Source organism: Mercenaria mercenaria, chromosome 7 (assembly GCF_021730395.1).
Source record: "Mercenaria mercenaria strain notata chromosome 7, MADL_Memer_1, whole genome shotgun sequence".
Classification (NCBI taxonomy): domain Eukaryota; kingdom Metazoa; phylum Mollusca; class Bivalvia; order Venerida; family Veneridae; genus Mercenaria; species Mercenaria mercenaria.
In genome coordinates, this window is record NC_069367.1 from 19,491,296 (window position 1) to 19,512,716 (window position 21,421).

At 37.2% G+C, this 21,421-nt stretch overlaps 1 long non-coding RNA gene across 1 annotated transcript in view; it reads right to left on the reverse strand.

Moving 5' to 3' along the window:
- Positions 1–19,722, reverse strand: part of LOC123554797 (uncharacterized) — an 83,022-nt gene extending 63,300 nt beyond the window's left edge. Inside the window, exon 1 of the long non-coding RNA XR_008371622.1 lies at positions 18,946–19,722. This is a non-coding gene — a long non-coding RNA (uncharacterized LOC123554797). The remainder of the gene's footprint in view (positions 1–18,945) is intronic.
- Positions 19,723–21,421: the final 1,699 nt, after the last annotated feature.

The following is a 21,421-nucleotide window of genomic DNA, read 5'->3' on the forward strand; positions in this document are numbered from 1 at the left end:
CGTAACACCAAAATGCCTAGACTGATTTGGCTAGTTATCGAACTTGGCCGAGGTCTCATGGTCAAACACATTTTGTTCAAGTTTGGTGAAGATTAGATGAGAAATGTTCGAATTAGAGTGTGGACAAGAGTAAAAAGGCCGATTTTTGGTAATTCAAGGGCCATAACTCCAAGACGCCTGGACTGATTTGGCTAGTTATCGAACTTGGCCGAGGTCTTATGGTCAAACACATTTTGTTTAAGTTTGGTGAAAAGCAGATGAGAAATGTTCGACTTAGAGTGCGGACAAGCTTTGTGACAGACACACAGACACACACAGACTGGAGTAAATCAATATGTATCCCACACCACTGTGTGGTGGGACACATAAATAAGCTGCGATTGTGCAGACAAGGTCAAAATAGCTAATTTTGGCCCTTTCAGGGGCCATAACTCTAGAACTCATAATGGGATCTGGCCAGTTCAAGAAAGGAACCGAGATCTTATGGTGATACAAGTTGTATGCAAGTTTGGTTAAAATAAAATCACAAGAGGGCCATGATGGCCCTATATCGCTCACCTGAGTACCACTGCTTTAACCAAAAACAAAAAGAAAAAATTCTTACAAGGTACAGATATGTCAAAATACACCTAAAAATTGGAGGTACCATCCATGTTGTACCACAGAAAAGTGGTCTCAGTTTTTCCCTATGGCCAATAATAAAAAAAGTTACTAAATAAGCTATTTATAGTAACATAAAAGGGAAGTAATAAAAAAAAATATTGTAAGCAAACAAAAGAAGGAACTGCCAAATAATAACAAGAGCACTGCAATGCAACGCAAATGTAGAGCAATATTCACATAAAACAAAGTCATATGACCTTTGACCCCTAAGTGTGACCTCGACATTGAATTTAGCCATCCAAAACATGCGCTCTGCACATCCTTTCAATGAGTGAACATTTGTGTCAGGTTTCTCTGAAATCCATCAAGGGGTTCAAGAGTTACAGAGCGGAAGGGAAATAGCTAACCAACACACAGACAGACAGACGGACACCGAGGTGATAACATAAAACATCCCTGCGGGCGTATAAAAAAGAATCGAGATCTTCTGGTGATAAGTTGTGTGCAAGTTTGGTTAAAATCAAATCATAAATGAAGCTGCTATTGTGCAGACAAGGTCAAAATAGCCAATTTTGGCCCTTTCAGGGGCCATAACTCTGGAACCCATTAAGGGATCTGGCCAGTTCAAAAACAGAACCAAGATCTTTTGGTGACACAAGTTTTGTGCAAGTTTGATTAAATTCAAATCATAAATGATGCTGCTATTTTGCAGACAAGGTCAAAATAGCTAATTCCGGCCCTATCAGGGGCCATAACTCTGGAACCCATTATATGATCTGGCCGGTTCAAGAAAGGAACTGAGATCTTATGGTGACACAAGTTTTGTGCAAGTTTGGTTAAAATCAAATCATAAATGAAGCTGCTATTGTGCAAACAAGGTCAAAATAGCTAATTTTGACCCCTTCAGGGGCCATAACTTTGGAACCCATAATGGAATCTTGCCAGTTCCAGAAAGGAACCAAGATCTTATGGTGATACAAGTTGTGTGCAAGTTTGGTAAAAATCAAATCATAAATGAAGCTGCTATTGTGCAGACAAGGTCAAAATAGCTAATTTTGGCCCTTTCAGGGGCCATAACTCTGGAACCCATAATGGGATCTGGCCAGTTCAAGACAGGAACCAAGATCTTATGGTGATACAAGCTGTGTGCAAGTTTGGTTAAAATAAAATCATAAATGAAACCACTATCGTGCAGACAAGAAATTGTTGACGGACGCACTGACGCACAGACTGACGACGGACGAAGTGTGATCACTAAAGCTCACCTTGTCACTATGTGACAGGTGAGCTAATAAATGAAACCACTATCGTGCAGACAAGAAATTGTTGACGCACGGATGCATGGACGGATTGACGACGGACGAAGGGTGATCACAAAAGGTGAGCTAAAAATCACTGTTTTAGCAAACATTCAAAAGCTAACATTTTCCTTTACAGTACAGAATAATGAACGCAAATGATGAGGAATAACTGCAAATCAATGAAGTAATTACAGAGATAAGGAGAAACTAGAGGGCAATGATGGCCCTATATCGCTCACCTGAGTTTAGTTACTTGCTTAAACAAATTTCATAAGCTTTACTAACAAAAACTAGGTGAGTAAGGTCATGGTAAAGATTATTCAAGACGACTACTGAAATCTGTTTAGAAATTAAATTGGTGGTCCAAATTTCTTTGCTGTTGCTTCAAAAACAAGAGGGCCAAGATGGCCCTAGGTCGCTCACCTGAGAAACACACCATAACAGTGTAAACATGTTTGACCTAGTGATTTCATGGAAAAAAATATTCTGACCAATTATCATTAAAATTGGAGCAAAAATCTTGAGCATAAATAAGTATTTTCTTTGATTTGACCTAGTGACCTAGTTTTTGACCCCAGACTACCCATATTCTAACTTGACCTAGATTTCATCAAGGCAACCATTCTGACCAGATTTTATGAAAATCCAGTGTAAAATGCAGCCCCTATTGCATACACAAGGTTTTTCCTTGATTTGACCTAGTGACCTAGTTTTCAAACCCAGATGACCCATATTCGAACTTGACCTAGATTTCATCAAGGATATCTTTCTGACAAAATTTCATGAAGATCAGTTGAAAAAATTAGCCTCTATCGCATACACAAGGTTTTTCTTTGATTTAACCTAGTGACCTATTTTTTGACCCCAGATGACCCATATTCAAACTTGACCTAGATTTCATCAAGGCAATCATTCTGACAAAAATTCATGACGATTAATTGAACAAATGCACCGCCTTGCGGTGCTCGACCAAGTTTTTTGTATATAGAATATTGTCCTGCAACCATGATTTTCTAAGTCCAAAAGGCCATCATTTTGCAAAAGCCAGGATAGAGTTATGTTTCTGATGTATAATGTCCACTTATGATTGTGAAAAAAACTACATGTTCAAGTTTTAAAGCAATAGCTTTGATAGTTTATGCGAAATTGCCTTAAACATAATACTCAACCAAGAAAATGATTTCTAAGTATAAGGGCAATAATTATTGCAAAAGCAGATGAGTATTGTAATCTTGTACAGGTCACTAGATGGTGAACAAGTGTTGCAGTTCCAAATCAATGCTTTATTTTAAAAGAAAAGTTGACCATAAACATCAAACTAACCAGAAATCTGATATTTTCTAAGTCCAAAAGGGGCCATAATCTGCAAACAACTGAGAGGACTTATGTATTCTGCGTACAATCAGCTTATGGTTGGAACAAGTTTGCAAGTTTTTAAAGCAATAGCTTTGATAGTTTAGGATAAAAGCTGACCTAAACATAAAACTTAACCAAGAAAACTGATTTTCTAAGTCCAAAAGGGGCAATAATTCTTGCAAAAATCAAGATGGAGTTATGTTTCTTGATGTACAGGGTCTGCTTATGATGGTGAACAAGTATTCCAAGTTTCAAAGCAATAGCTTTGATAGTTTAGGAGAAAAGTTGACCTAAACATAAAACTTAACCAAGAAATCTGATATTTTCGAAGTACAAAAGGGGCCATAAATCTTGCAAAAAGCAAGATGGAGTTATGTTTCTTGCTATACATGGTCAGCTTATGATGGTGAACAAGTCTTCCAAGTTTCAAAGCAATAGCTTTGATAGTTTAGGAGAAAAGCTGACCTAAACATAAAACTTAACCAGGCAACGCCGACGCAGACGCCGACGCCGACGCCGACAACCGCTCAAGTGATGACAATAACTCATCATTTTTTTTCAAAAAATCAGATGAGCTAAAAATGCAGTCTCTATCGCATACACAAGGTTTTTCTTTGATTTGACCTAGTGAACTTGTTTTTGACCCCAGAAGGCCCATTTTCAAACTCGGCATAGATTTCATCAAGGTAATAATTCTGACCAAATTTCATGAAGATCAGCTGAAAAATACAGCCTCTATCGTATACACAAGCTAAATGTTGACAGACAGATGACAGATGCCGGACGCTGGACATCCAGGGATCAGAATAACTCAGGTGAGTTAACAAGAAAGTAGGTTAGTAGTTACGGGTTAAAAATATTAAAGATGAGTATTGAAATCTTTATAGTGTCAAAAGTTATAAATGTGGTCCAAATTTCTATGCTTTATCTTCAAAAACAGAAAGTAGGTCAGTAGGTCATGATTAGGACAATTCAAGATAAATATTGAAATCTGTATCAAACATTATGCTTATGGTCCAAATATGTAACACTAGGGGGATAATCTAAACAATCTTGGTAGAGGACCATCAGATGATGCTACATACCAAATATCAATGCCATTTGGTTTTGGACAAGAAGATTTTCCGTTTTTCCCTACTTAAGTCAATATAAACCATGTGACCCCTGGGCCAGGGCCATATTTGACCCTAGGGGGATTATTTGAACAATATTGGTAGAGGACCACTAGATGACGCTACATATCAAATATCAAAGTTAAGTGGAGATGTTGTTCAACGGAAAGTGTGGACGGACGACGGACACTGGACAGTGAGTGATCACAATAGCTCACCCTGAGCACTTTGTGCTTAGGTGAGCTAAAAAGAGAAAGTGCATAACAACTTGAACCAAGGTGGAGGTGCAGAAAGATGCCGACGCCAATCTTGGGGTGTGTATGATAGCTCTCGTATAGTCGAGCTAAAAACAATTCTGAGATTTTTTGGGTATGTGCCAGCCAGTGAATTTTTTTCCTGGATGAGGTGGTTCTATTGAACTACTTTACAATTTGGCATGTACTGTCGCAAACGAGTTCACTTTCATGGGGGGTAGGTGCACATCGCAAACTATATATCAAAATGTTTATGACAGTCTTAAGTTTCCAAAACCAGTTGATGCCAGAATCCAAGTGGTGGGCAAAGTGCTCAAATTCAAGATGGCCACCAATATGGCCACCGAAAATTAACAAGAGGGTCATGATGACCCTGGATCACTCACCTGAGTAATATGAGCTACATGTTCCAAATGTCAAACTGATGATTTTTAGAATTTTTTTGGAAGATGTTCCAATGTACAATCAAGTAACCCCTGGGGCGGGGCCTATTTTACCCCGGGGGCCATGATTTGAACAAAGTTTGTAGAAGTCTACTAGGCAATGTTACATATCAAATATCTAAGATCTAGGCCTTCTGGTTTATTTTACGCAAATTTATGAAGATTTCCCTATGTACAATCAAGTAACCCCTGGGGCTGGGTCAATTTTACCCTGGGGGGTCAAGATTTGAACAAATTTTGTAGAGGTCCACTAGGCAATGCTACATGTCAAATATCTATGCTTTAGGCCTTCTGGTTTATTTTTAGAAATTTTTTGAAGATTTTCCTATGTAAAATCAAGTGACCCCTGGGGCAGAGTCAATTTTGATCCTGGGGATCATGATTGAACAAATTTTGTAGAGGTCCACCAGGCAATGCTACATGTCAAATATCTAAGCTCTAGGCCTTCTGGTTTATTTTTTAAACATTTTGAAGATTTTTCTATAGAAATCTATGTAAAATCAAGTGACCCCAGGGTCATGATTTGAACAAACTTGCTAGAGGTCCACTAGGCAATGCTTCACGCCAAATATCTAAGCTCTAGGGCTTCTGGTTTTTGAGAAGAAGATTTTTAAAGTTTTTCCTTCGGTTGCCATGGCAACCTGAGTTCTGCATGGAATTCAATTCTTTGAACAATTTTGAAAGGGGCCATCCAAGGATCATTCCTGTGAAGTTTGGTGTAATTCTGCCCAGTGGTTTTCAAGAAGAAGATTTTTTTAGAAATTGTTGACGGACGACGCACGACTGACGATGCACTATGCACGACGGACATCAAGCGGTCACAATAGCTAACCTTGTCACTTCATGACAGGTGAGCTAAAAATCATACTATACAAACTGACTTGACAATATATATCAATTCTATAGGCATGGTCCTAATTCTATACAAGTTTCTGTTGCAGAATAGATTAAAACATAGTATATTTTATCTTCAAGTAAACTGAAATATATTCTTACAAAATATGGAGGATATTGCATGCAAAGTTATAAGAAAACAAGAGGGCAATGAAGGCCCTGTATCGCTCACCTGAACTACTGACCTAAAGATCATCAAGATCAACATTCTGACCAAGTTTCATTAAGATATGGTCATAAATATAGCCTCTAAAGTGTTAACTAGCTTTTCCTTTGGTTTGACCTAGTGACCTAGTTTTTGACCCCACATGACCCAGATTCAAACTTGACCTAAAGGTCATCAAAATTAAGATCCTGATTAAGTTTCATGAAGATACAGTCATAAATGTGGCCTCTAGAGTGTTAACAAGCTTTTCCTTTGATTTGACCTAGTGACCTAGTTTTTGACCCACCTGACCCAGATTTGAACTTGACCTATAGATCATCAAGATTAACATTCTGACCAAGTTTCATTAAAATATGATCATAAATGTGGCCACTACAGTGTTAACAAGCTTTTCCTTTGATTTGACCTGGTGACCTAGTTTTTGACCCATAATGACTCAATATCAAACTCATCCAAGATTTTATTGAGGGTAACATTCTGACCAAGTTTCATTAAGATTGGGCCAAAATTGTGACCTCTAAAGTGTTAACAACTTTTCCTTTGATTTGACCTGGTGACCTAGTTTTTGACCCCACCTGATCCAGATTTGAACTTTACCTATTGATCATCAAGATTAACATTCTGACCAAGTTTCATTAAGATATGGTCATAAATGTGGCCTCTACAGTGTTTACTAGCTTTTCCTTTGATTTGATCTGGTGACCTAGTTTTTGACCCCACATGACCCAGTATCAAACTGGACCTTGAGATCATCAAGATTAACATTCTGACCAAGTTTCATGAAGATACAGTCATAAATGTGACCTCTACAGTGTTAACAAGCTTTTCCTTTGATTTGACCTGGTGACCTAGTCTTTGACCCAGATGACCCAATATCAAACTCTGCCAATATTTCAATGAGGGTAACATTCTGACCAAGTTTCATTAAGATTGGGCCAAAATTGTGACCTCTAGAGTGTTAACAAGCTTTTCCTTTGATCTGACCTGGTGACCTAGTTTTTGACCCCAGATAACCTAATATCAAACTCGTCCAAGATTTTATTGTGGGTAACATTCTGACCAAATTTCATTAAGATTGGGCCAAAATTGTGACCTCTAGCGTGTTAACAAGCTTTTCCTTACTAAAAATATACTGTTTTAGATACATTCCTTTAATAATTATATCACTCTTAATTGCTTGATTACATTTTACAAATTTTGTGCTTTATTATGTTCAGAAATTTTATAAACTATATCATCAGTATTTTGCATGACAGCTTTTAATTGATTTATTATCTATTAAATCCAACAGTCAAGAGCTATTTAAACAGCTAAGTGGGTGGGGTAAATCTACGTACACTTACATAAGATTATAGTGTAATACTTTAAAATTCATGTTAAGTAAAGGTGTAGTTTTTTTAATGTCCAAACTGTTTCTTTTGGACAAAACAAACATGTGAAAAAGAATTATTAGATGATTAAAATTTGGTATATACCGACATTAGTAAAATAATGGGTGTGTAAAAAGAGAATGTAACAAGAGCACCGCCTTGGGGGTGCTGACGCTCATCTGATTTTTTTGTATAATAGAAATATTGTCCTACCCATGATTTTCTAAGTCTAAAAAGGGCCATCATTCTTGCAAAAAGCAGGATAGAGTTATGTTTTCTTGATGTACAGCATCCTCTTATGATGGTGAAAAACTGTTGCAAGTTTTAAAGCAATAGCTTTGATAGTTTATGAGAAAAGCTGACTTAAACATAATACTCAACCAAGAAAACTGATTTTCTAAGTGCAAAAGCGGCAATAATTATTGCAAAAAGCAGGATGGAGTAATGTTTCTTGCTGTACAGGGTCAGTTTATGATGGTGAACAAGTGTTGCAAGTTTTAAAGCAATAGCGTTGATAGTTTAGGAGAAAAGTTGACCTAAACATAAAACTTAACCAAGAAATCTGATCAAGTGATGACAATAACTCATCATTTTTTTTCAAAAAATCAGATGAGCTAAAAATGATTCAAATACAACATACGTAATAATGTCTTCCACATTTTAAGTTTACTTGTAAGCTTGTGAGATATAACATCAGTGAAAGATGGAATACTGCTCCGCAATGACATTTTTTTGAAATATAAATAAATAACCTTTAGAATGTTAATTCTAACTTGCAAAACAACATACACTGAACAAATGTTGATTGATACAAACTGGCATAATATGATTTAAGTAATCTAAGTCACTAGCATACACGATGTGTATTTTGTCTACATAATGGCCCTATATTGCTCACCTGTCATCATTGCACTTAAGGACAAGAAGGTCAAAAAATCATGATCAATCAAAAGAATCATGAGAAAATATAGTTGAAATTTTCTTAAAGGTACAGATATGTCAAAATACACCTATAAATTGGAAGTACCATCCATGTTGTACCACAGGAAAGTGGTCTCGGTTTTTCCCTACGGCCAATAATAAAAAAGTTACTAAATAAGCTATTTATAGTAACATAAAAGGGAAGTAATTAAAAAAATTATTGTAAATGAACAAAAGGATCTGCCAAATAGAAACAAGAGCACTGCAATGCAATGCAAATGCAGAGCAATATACACACAAGACAAAGTCATATGACCTTTGTCCCCTAAGTGTGACCTTGACCTTGAAGTGAGCCATCCGAAACATGCGCTCTGCACATTGTTTCGATGAGGTGAACATTTGTGTCAGGTTTCTTTGAAATCCTTCAAAGGGTTCAAGAGTTACAGAGCCGAAGGGAAATTGCTAACCAACAGACAGACAGACAGACAGACGGACACCGAGGCCATAACATAATATGTCTCTTAGGGCATATAAAAAGGAATCGAGATCTTATGGTGATTCAAGTTACATAACTCTGGAACCCATAATGGAATCTGGCCAGTTCAAGAAAGGAATCAAGATCTTGTGGTGATACAAGCTGTGTGCAAGTGTGGTTAAAATTAAATCATAAACGAAGCTGCTATTGCGCAGACAAGGTCGAAATAGCTAATTTTGGCCCTTTCAGGGACCATAACTCTGAAACCCATTATGGGATCTGGCCGGTTCAAGAAAGGAACCAAGATCTTATGGTGACACAAGTTTTGTGAAAGTTTGATTAAATTCAAATCATAAATGAAGCTGCTATTGTGCAGACAAGGTCAAAATAACTATTTTTGGCCCTTTCAGGGGCCATAACTCTGGAACTCATTAAGGGATCTGACCAATTCAAGAAAGGAACCAAGATCTTATGGTGATACAACTTGTGTGCAAGTTTGGTAAAAATCAAATCATAAATAAAGCTGCTATTGTGCAGACAAGGTCAAAATAGCTAATTTTGGCCCTTTCAGGGGCCATCACTCTGGAAGCCATAATGGGATCTGGCCAGTTCAAGAAAGGAACCAAGATCTTATGGTGATACAAGTTGTGTGCAAGTTTGGTTAAGACAAGTGAATGAAGTATTGCCATGCAATACAAAGTCCCCTACTGGAAGGCACCTAATTTTCTCTACTGCAGTATAACATAATGAACTGATATCTGTCAATCATGTATAAACAATATTGTACTACATATACAATATGTGATAACAACACACTTGGATTAAAATGTGCATATGTAAAAACCCACAATTGTTTTCATATTGAATTTTTTCGGCTGATTATAAAAATGCTATCATGTAAGTTATTTATAGTAATAACAAAGGGAAATTAATCTTTAAAAAAAAAAAAAAAAAAAAAAAAAAAAATCTATATAATATAAGTCCACAAGAAACTCTTTACCAGGTAGAGATAGGTCAAAATACACCTAAAAATTGGATGTTACATGCATGCTGTACCACAGAAAAGTGGTCTCGATTTTTCTCTACCGCCAGTAATAAAAAAGTTACAATAAAATCTATTTATAGTAACAACAAAGGGACGTTATTCTAAAAACAAGGGTGCCTCATGGTGGTGAACATTTGGTCCAAGTTACATCAAAATCCCTCCATGCATGAAGAAGAAATGTTCCTTACAAAGTCATTCTTGAATTTGACCTTTGACCTCTAAATATGACCTTGACCTTAGACTTAGGGACCTGGTTCTTGTGCATGACATGTTGTCTCATCCTGGGGAATATTTGTGCCAACTGATATCTAAATCCTGCTTTGCATGACAAAGTTATAGACCGGACTGGAAAAAAATCCTCTTGACCTTTGATCTCAAAGTGTCACCTTGACCTTTAAGCTAGGGTACTGGGTGTTGCGCATGACACGTCATCTCACCATGGGAAACATTTATGCCAAGTAATATTGTAATCCCTTGATGGATGACAGAGTTCTGGATCGGACAGGGAAAACACCTTATTGACCTTTGATCTCCAATTGTGACCTTGACCTTTGAGCTAAGGGTCTGCGCTTTGCGCATAACATGTTGTCTCATCATGGGGAACATTTGTGCCAAGTAATATTAAAATCCCTTCATGGATGGCAGAGTTATGGACGGGCCAGGAAAAAAACTCTGTTGACCTTTGACACCAAATTGTGACCTTGACCATTGAGCTAGGGGTCCGGGATTTGCGCATGACATGTCGTCTCATCATGGGGAACACTTGTGCTAAGTGATATTAAAATCCCTTAATGAATGTCAGAGTTATGGACCGGACACGAAACAGACCCTGTTCATGCTATGTTAACATTTGACTGCTAAGTGTGACCTTGATCTTTGAACTAGGGGTCTGAAAGTTGTGCATGACACATCGTCTTATTATGAGGTACATTTGTGCCAAGTAATATTAAAATCCCTTCATAGATGGGAGAGTTATGGACCGGACAGAAAAAGGGCTTGTTGACCTTTGACCTCCAATTGTGACCTTGACCTTTAAGCTAGGGGTCCAGGTTTTGCGCGTGACACGTCGTCTCCTCATGGGGAACATTTGTGCCAAGTAATATTAAAATCTCTTCATGGATGGGAGAGTTATGGACCGGACAGGAAAAAAGCCCTGTTGACCTTTGACCTCCAATTGTGACCTTGACCTTTGAGCTAGGGGTCCGGGATTTGCGCACGACACATCCTCTCATCATGGGGAACATTTGTGCCAAGTAATATTAAAATCCCTTCATGGATGGGAGAGTTATGGACTGGACAGGAAAAAAGCCCTGTTGACCTTTGACCTCCAATTGTGACCTTGACCTTTGAGCTAGGGGTCCGGGTTTTGCGCATGACACGTCGTCTCATCATGGGGAACATTTGTGCCAAGTAATATTAAAATCCCTTCATGGATGACAGAGTTATGGACCGGACATGAAATTGCGGACAGACGGACGGACGGACAGACGGAATGACGGAAAAGTGCATTCCTATAGTCCCCGAAACTGGTTTTCAACCAGTAGGGGACTAATAAAATTATAAATGAAACCACTATCGTGCAGACATTAAAATTGTGGACGGACGACGGACGAAGGGTGATCACAAAAGCTCACCCTGTCACTATGTGACAGGTGAGCTAAAAAGTATGGGGTAATTATAGCAGTACAAAATGTGGAAAATCCTTAGGTTGAAAAAGGCCATTGAGAACGTATGTAGGAAGCTATCTGGAAACTTTTTAATGGGGTATCTAACGTCAAATACACACAATCATGCATAATATGTATTTGCAATTTAAAGTATACTTGTAAAACAGAAGTTATTTCTGTAGAAATAAAATACATGTACTGCTCTGCAGTAACTTATATCTATATTGACAACTTGCAATATGTCCAGAACACGGCAGCTCGTGTCATCACTAAGAAGCCCTGTCACAATCATATAACACCGATTCCGAAGGAGTTCCATTCATTGCCAGTGGAATACAGGGTGCAGGGCAAGGTTCTGACCCACACTTTTAAGGCTTTACACAATCAGTCCCCTGATATGATAGAAGTGTATAAACCGGTCAGAAACCTAAGATCACAGGACACGCTGTCAGTGGTTATGCCAAAAACTAAAACCATGATGTTTGGCAACCGCAACTTTTCATTCGCTGCTCCAAAGCTTTGGAACTCCAATCCAGTAAAGATTAGGGAAGCTCACACGCTAGCTGCTTTCAAACTTGCTAAACACCTACTTCTTTGTACAACATTTCGTTAACTGACAGATACATTATTTTTCTTTTCATAAAACAGCGTAGAACAGTATTTTATCCTGGGGTAATTTAAATACTTTTAAATATGTATGTATGTTTGTCTTGTTTTATCTGTATGTTTTACATTCACGATTGAAAAATAAATTAGTAAAATGAGAACACTTCTTGTAAATTCATTTTACAACAAGAGCTGTCGGAGGACAGCAACGCTCGACTATTCAACAGCCTTGTCGACTGAATGAATACGAAAGTCGAAAAAGGGGCATAATTTAAAAAAAGCAAAATAGGGTTATGGAACCTGCATAGTGCTTATCAGCTCATGACAGTGGACAAGTGTGTGAAGTTTCAATCCATTCCCATTAGTGGGTACTGAGATACCAGCTCACATATAAGAATTTAACCCAAAACTCCTAAGTTTAAAAAGGGGCATAATTTTGTAAAATGCAAAGTTGAGTTATTGACCCTTTGCACTGCATGTCATATCATGACAGTGAACAAGTGTGTGAAGTTTCAATCCTTTCCCATTAGTGGATACTGAGATACCAGCTTACATACAAAACCTTAACCAAAAAATTCTAAGTCGAAAAAAGGGGCATAATTTTGTAAAAAAGCAAAACAGAGTTATGGAACCTGCTTTGTGTATGTCAGATCATGACAGTGAACAAGTGTGTGAAGTTTCAATCCATTCCAATTAGTGAGTACTGAGATACCTTAACCAAAAATGTCTAAGTCGAAAAAGGGGCATAATTTTGTAAAAAAGCAAAATAGAGTTATGGAACCTATGCAATGTAAGTCAGTTTATCACAGTGAATAAGTGTGTGAAGTTTCAATCCATTCCCACAAGTGGTTGCTGAGATACCAGCTTACATACAAAACCTTAACCAAAAATTTCTAAGTCAAAAAAGGGGCATAATTTTGTGAAAAAGCAAAATAGAGTTATGGAACCTGTGCAATGTAAGTCAGTTTATCACAGTGAATAAGTGTGTGAAGTTTCAATCCATTCCCACAAGTGGTTGCTGAGATACCAGCTTACATACAAAAACTTAACCAAATCGGGACGCGGACGCGGACGCCAACGCATGGGCGAGTCCAATAGCTCTACTATTCTATGAATAGTCGAGCTAAAAATAACAACATATATTTGAACAAATGTTGACTGGTACAATCTGACATAATATGTTTTGAGTCATCTGAATTACTGTCACACACAATGCAGGCTAAAATTTTAAGCATATTTTACACAATGTCATGTCTTTGCCAGCGCAAATGCTACATCAGTCCTCATTTCCTAAGACAGAAAAATGTATTTGATAAAATATGTGGAAATTTCATAAGATGCTGCCTGAAAACATATAAATAGGGGATGCTGAAAATCTTTTGATGGAGGATTTGTACAAAATGCAGCATAGGGGATATTGTATTAGTCAGTTTAAGTTTACTTGTAAGATGTTGTTACTTCTGTTTAAGTAACAAATATTTCTGCATATTCAAATATATCAAAAATGAGAAAGGTTGATTCTTTCCAAGAAGTAACATACACCTGAATGAATGTGAACTGTAACAATCAGGCATAATATCAGTTTGGGCTTCTTCATGATTAGATTCCAAGTCATTTATGACATGGTTACTGTCAACAGAAGCTTCGATTGCTTTACCACCTTGCCCACCAAGGTTTAATGAATACTCCATTGCTAGTGAGACTGTTCCTTGCGTTTTGCAGTATATACTCTGTATAATTGAATGAGCAAGGTTTTCTTTGTGTTGTCCATTAGGAGGAGAAAACTTTTCCAGTCTTTTAGAACTCATTAGTGTCCTTGTACATATACATTTTTAGATGTGTGTATGTCACCTCTTTTCATTCTGGTGCTTGCAATTGCATTTATCAAAAATGATATGTATCTGCTTCATTCCAGTTACACATCTTGACTTTACCAATATATGTTCAAGGAATATCCTAGAATGTGGGTTACAAAACTAGTGCCCCAAGCATTTAAAAAACTGCCATACCGTCAATAAAATGCATTTGGCATTTTCAAGAGACGTAACATGGTTACCTTGTAGAGTTTCCAACTTTGCCATGAAATCGGGCTTCTTTCTTTCTTTCCTGTTCAAGATGAGTATTGAAATCTGTATCAAACATTATACTTGTGGTCCAAATTTCTATGCGATTGCTTCAAAAACAAATAAGTTTATGTAAAACAAGGGACCACCCGGGCATGTCCTATATTGACCCCAGGATAACGATTTGAACAATCTTGGTAGAGAACGACTAGAGCATGCCACATACCAAATATCTAAACTCTGGGACTTATGGCTTCAAAAAAGATTTTTAAAGGTGTTTCCCTATATATAAGCCAAAGTAAAAACAGTTGACTCCGGAGTGCAGTCAATTTTGACCCCAGAGTCATGATTGAAAAAGCTTGATAGTAGACAATACCAAACACCAAATAGCTTTATGGCTTTGGACAAGAAGATTTTTCTCATATCAATAAAAAACAAATGACCCCCTGAACGTTGCATATATTGACCTCAGTGTCATGATTTGAACAATCTTGGTAGAGAACCACAAGAGCATGCCACATACTAAATATCTTTGCTCTAGTCCGTATGGTTTAAGACAATATTTTTAAAGGATTTTCTCTATAGAAGTCTTTTTATACCATGTGCTCCCAGGGCAGGGCCAGTTTTAACCCCAAGTGTACAATTTGAACAATCTTGGTAAAGGACTACTAAACAAGTTTAAATAAACCATGTGGCACCCAGGGTGGGGCCATAGGAGATAATTTGAACAATATTGTTAGAAGACCACTAGATGATGTTTCATACAAAATATCAAAGCCCAAGGCCCTGTGGTTTTGTATATGAAGATTTACATACTTTTATCTATATAAGTCTGTATGAACCATGTGACCCCGGGGACATATTTGACCCTAGTGATATAATTGAACAATCTAGGTAGAGGCCCGCTAGATGATACTACATACCAAATATCAAAGCCTTATACCCTGTCACACTGGGCCGAGACTGTGGTTTTGGACAATACGATTTTCAAAGTTTTTCCTCTATATAAGTCTATATAAACCATGTGACCCCAAGGGTGGGGCCATATTTGATCCTATGGATATAATTTGAAACATCTTGGTAGAGAACCACTAGATAATGCTACATACCAAATATCAAAGCCCTAGGTCATGTGCTTTTGTACCAAAAGATTTTCAAAGTCTTCCCTAAACAAGTCTATATTAACCATGTGACACCCAGGGCGAGGCCATATTTGACCCCTAGAGATGATTTGAACAATATTGTCAGAAGACCACTAGATGATGCTTCATACAAAATATCAAAGCCCAAGGCCCTGTGGTTTTGTTCACGAAGATTTACATAGTTTTCTCTATATAAGTCTATATAAACCATGTGATCCCAAGGGTGGGGCCATATTTGATCCTATGGATATAATTTGAACAATCTTGGTTGAGAACCACTAGATGACGCTACATATTAAATATCAAAGCCCAGGGCCCTTTAGATTTGGACAAGAAGATTTTAAAAGTTTTCCCCATATACGTCTTTATTAACCAATTGGCCCCATGGCAGGGCCATATTTGACCCTAGGGGATTAACTTGAACAATCATGGTAAAAGATCACTAGATAATGCTACATACCAGATATCAAAGCCCTAAGACCTGTGGTTTTGGACTAGAAAATTTTTTCCTTTCGGCTGCCCTGGCAACAATACTTCTGTGTGGAACTTGATTTGTTAAACAATTTTAAAGAATACTATCCAAGGAACATCCCTATGAAGTTTCATCAAAATTGGTACGGTGGTTTAGGAGGAGATATTGTTTATAGGAAAGTGTGGACAGACAGATGCCGGCCAATGAGCAATCACAATAGCTCAACCTGAACACTTTGTGCTCAGATGAGCTAATATGATAACATGCTACTGTTAATAATTAACTATTCATTAGATATAAATATAAATATTTACATTTACAACCTATATCTGGTATGCATGTATACACCATTATGCTATTTCATTTATTTTATAAATGTCAAACAAGAGCTGTCACTAATGGTGACAAATGCCCCCGCAGTGCCTTGACCTTTGACCTGGTGACCTTGACCTTTGACCTGGTGACCCCAAAGTCAATAGGGGCCGTGTACTCAATAAGTACTATTAGCATGTGAAGTTTGAAGGTCCTTGGTGCAGTGGTTCGCGAGTAAAGTGCCTTCATGCAAAAAGTTAACATTGGCCCCTGTGACCTTGACCTTTGACCTGGTGACCCCAAAGTTAGTAGGGGTCGTGTACTCAATAAGTACTATCAGCATGTGAAGTTTGAAGGTCCTGTGTGCAGTGGTTCGCGAGTAAAGTGCCTTCATGCGAAAAGTTAACGCTGGCCCCTGTGACCTTGACCTTTGACCTGGTGACCCCAAAGTCAGTAGGGGTTGTGTACTCAATGAGTATAGCATGTGAAGTTTGAAGGTCCTGGGTGCAGTGGTTCGCAAGTAAAGTGCCTTCATGCAAAAAGTTAACATTGGCCCCTGTGACCTTGACCTTTGATCCGGTGACCCCAAAGTCAGTAGGGGTCGTGTACACGATGAGTACTATCAGCATGTGAAGTTTGAAGATCCTGTGTGCAGTGGTTCGCGAGTAAAGTGCCTTCATGCAAAAAGTTAACGTTGGCCCCTGTGACCTTGACCTTTGACCTGGTGGCCCCAAAGTCAGTAAGGGTTGTGTACTCGATGAGTACTATCAGCATGTTAAGTTTGAAGGTCCTGGGTGCAGTGGTTCACGAGTAAAAGGCCTTCATGCAAAAAGTTTATGTTGGCCCCTCAGTAGGGCTGTAACGAGTATCTGAGTACTCGGATATCCACGAGTTTGACCAAAAGTTCGAGTACGGATATTCGTCATTGTCAAGATCGTTGGATCGCGATCTTTTTCATTAATACATGCAATTTGTAAAATTCTATCAATAAAACTAAATTAAAGCCACATTAAACGTCTTCAATGAATTTTCTTGCACATCTAAGACGATTACCCGTTATTCTAAACCGGATGTAAACAAATGTCTTAGGTAGAGTTAGCGTCGGTCCTATTTTCGAACTAAAATTAATATGGAATCTGTCAAAACAGTGAATAAACATTCATCATTTAAGTAATTAAATTCAATAAAAAGTTAGATACAAAATTTCTGTCCAACAAATAAAATTTTCTTATCAAAAAATGCGGAACTGTTACTAAATATTGTGATTATTAATGACCGACGTCGTATCGTTCATCTGCAAGAATGGCCGGACATTACAGAAGTCCACCCGCGAAACCTGACTTAAATTAATGAGCAAAACATTAAATGCAGGTCAAAACTATTAAACTGAGCACTATGAGAACTGCAAAGCTTAGATTCCATAAAGAAAACAGTACAAAAATAACAGGCTTGCATTTTTGTATCATTATAAGTTGTTGCTGGTGATCCATGGTTTGATCTGTGAATCGTTAGCCCCGACTCACGGATCGGATCGGATCGCCACTTGTCTGACGATCCACAGCCCTAGGCCCCTGTGACCTTGACCTGGTGACCCCAAAGTCAGTAGGGGTCGTGTACTCAATGAGTACTATTAGCATGTGAAGTTTGAAGGTCCTGGGTGCAGTGGTTCGCGAGTAAAGTGCTTTCATGCAAAAAGTTAACGTTGTGACTAACAAACGAACGAACGGACGGACGGACAGTTAAAAACTAATACGCCTCCCTTTGGGGGCATAAAATGTCTCCCTTCAGGGGGCATAAAAATATTGCAATTTACTCTGTAAATCACAATGCATTTGAATAATCAACTTATGTACGACTGGTATAACATAAAGAGATCAACAAGCTGAAGCATATTCTTCAAAGTTGTTGCCAGTATATAATATTAGTCAGTTCAAAAACATTGTGGCAGCCATCATAGCGGCCATTTTTTAAAATAAACTTGATAGTTTTACATTATCGTCTAAATATATATTTCGTACTTTACATTGTTTAAATAACGATAATATATAGTAGGATGTATACATTACAAAAGATGACTATTAATTTGTTTCTGATTTCACCTATCATTAAATATATTTTATATTGACTTACCCCACCCACTGAAATATATATGTTTAATATAAATAATTTAGATATACCCTTTAACAAAATAATAATGCTGTTACAATTTATTATCACTTTATCAACTCGGGCTTGCATAGTGTAAGGTACAACAGTAAATGAAGGTACACAAAGTATATTGAACGTAAGTTCAAGAGAATAGTATTTATCACATTTTAGTCCACATAAAATTGGTATAAAATGTGTCAAAAAGTTTTATTTCATATCGATTTATGCATATAATTTTGTAGATTTATAACTTAAAGATGTTATAATAATTCCAAATGAATTTAAAGCATATAAATGCTTTTATTTTGCAATTCTATATATTGGATGTCATTTTCATATATCAGCGGCCATCTTGGCAGCCATCTTGAATGTGAGGACTTTGCCCAGTGACTAGAAACTGGCATCAGGCAGTTCTGAAAGCTACAGATTCTGACGAACATTTTGGTATGCAGAAGTTGATGTGCACATTCATAGACCACCTACTACCATTTTTAAGCTACTTATCTGGCCATATTTGCAGCATGAATGGCCTTATATAACCTTTTTATTCATATTTAACAAAACTAAATTTAAAGGCCATAGCATTTCTACTTACTTGGTAATGATTGTACAGTATAGGCTGATTATGTTTGGTAGTCTTGCATGTTGTACAGCCTCTAACCTTTGCATCTTTGTAGGCCCTTAACTGTGTGATATATCTCCTGGCAAAACCTTGTGTATCGGTCAGATGTATGTCCTGGTAGAGTCTCCAGTGACCTTTGATTTCCCTTGAAGCATTTGTGGCAGCTATTCATAAATAAGTATCTTTTTTCTGAAAGTAAACTATCAGGCCTTTTTTTATGCTGATTTTAGGGCCGAAATTCGGCCCCATTCCCCAATCTAAAAAGTATACTTTTTTCCCCACTTTGGCCAAAAATTCCCCATGCAAAAAAACTGAAATCAGTTTTGATTTTCAGTCCTGATTTTAACAACTTTTCAGCAAATATATTCCTCCAAACAATGATTTCGCGACGTAAATTTCCCCTCCAAAAGGGACCTGGTACCCTTCCCCAAATTTACAAAAAAAGGGCTGACTATACAAGTTAATCTCCACCAAATGTTTGTTTACCACTACTGATTATGGTAGGAGGTTCCTATCAGGTTAAAACTATTTTACTTTTATATCATCAGAAAATATCCTTGAATGCAGAAAATTCTTGATATTCATTATGTTCTATTTTTTTTTTTTTTTTCAAATTGCCTTTTCAAGAAAACTGATGCAATTTATAACCTAAACTAGAGCTATCACTAAAGGTGATGAATGTACCGGGATCCGGACAAAATCCCCTGCGGACAAAACCCCCTTCGCTCATTTTTGCATAGGCGGACAAAACACCCTTCATGTTTTTTACTAGGAGGACAAAATCCCCTTCACTGAAATTTACAAGGAGGACAAAACCCCCTTCATGTTTTTTACAAGGAGGACAAAACCCCTTTCATCCTAAAATCAAAAGGTCAAATGATATAATATTTTATTAATTCAGTTAATCAGTAAACAACAAGACACTGCAGAATTAATCATTGTGTAACAATATGTTCCATAAATTATGTATAATTGAAGATAATTTTAATTAAAGAGCATAATAATTAATATGAATAATTGATGCTTTTATTCTATTATATTACAGTTTGTTCTGTAATAACTTTAAAACTAATAAGACTGAAAAACTGTTTAATATCTCTGAATAAATTGAACTTTTAATTTGTTTAAACTGTTTGATTTTCAATCATTAATTATAATTATTTTTCAAGAAATCTCTTTCTATTAATAAAATGATATAGGTTTATTATAACATTGTTTGCCCTTTTGATTTTATGATGAAGGGGGTTTTGTCCTCCTTGTAAAATTCAGTGAAGGGGGTTTTGTCCTCCTTGTAAAAAACATGAAAGGGGTTTTGTCCGCATATGCAAAAATGAGCGAAGGGGGTTTTGTCCTACACTCGAATGTACCCCCCACATGCACTGACACAGTACATTGCAATTTGACGCACACAAGATTGCATAATTATGTGGACTGTATGTATATAGACTGTATGTATACAGTATAGTAACAAAAAACAAAGTCCCATAACTATGCAGAATATATATCTAAAAAAACGTAACATGCACCATGCACAATTAGGGTCGGTACTGATCACTTGTGTGAAGTTTCATTAAATTGTGTGCAAGGGTTCAGAAGATTAGGCGCACAAGATTGCATATGCAGACTGTATGTATATAGTATGTTAACAAGAAACAAAGTCCCATAACTCTGCAATATTTGTTGTTGAAAGAACCTAACATGTTCCATGCACAACTACTGTTGTTACTGATCACTTGTGTGAAGTTTCATTAAATTGTGGCAAGGGGATGAGCAGAGATGGTGCGCACAAGATTGTGTCTATGTATATAGTATAGTAACAAAAAACAAAGTCCCGTAACTCTGCACATTTTTTTTCTGAAAGAACCTAACATGCCCCATGCACAACTACTGTTGTTACTGATCACTTGTGTGAAGTTTCATTAAATTGTGTCAAGGGGATGAGGAGAGATGGTGCGCACAAGATTGTGTCTATGTATATAGTATAGTAACAAAAAACAAAGTCTCATAACTCTGCAATTTTTTTTTCTGAAAGAACCTAACATGCCCCATGCACAACTACTGTTGTTACTGATCACTTGTGTGAAGTTTCATTAAATTGTGTCAAGGGGATGAGGAGAGATGGTGCGCACAAGATTGTGTCTATGGACAGACGGACAGACGGACGGACGGTCAGACAGTCAGACAGACAACCTGAAACCAGTATACCCCCCCCCCCTTACAACTTTGTTGTCGGGGGGTACAATAAGAGTTACTCTTTTTACGGATGAAATAAAGACTCTATGTTCATTTATTTTGTTGTCTGTTTTGCTGTTTTTTATGGCAATGAAAGATGATCATGAGAGGATGTGTAACTAGGAAAATCATAACTCTTATCTTTAACAAATTAATAAGGTTGTCTCCCTTTTTATACCTCTTTTTTTTTCATTACATAAAATTTAAAGCCCGTTAT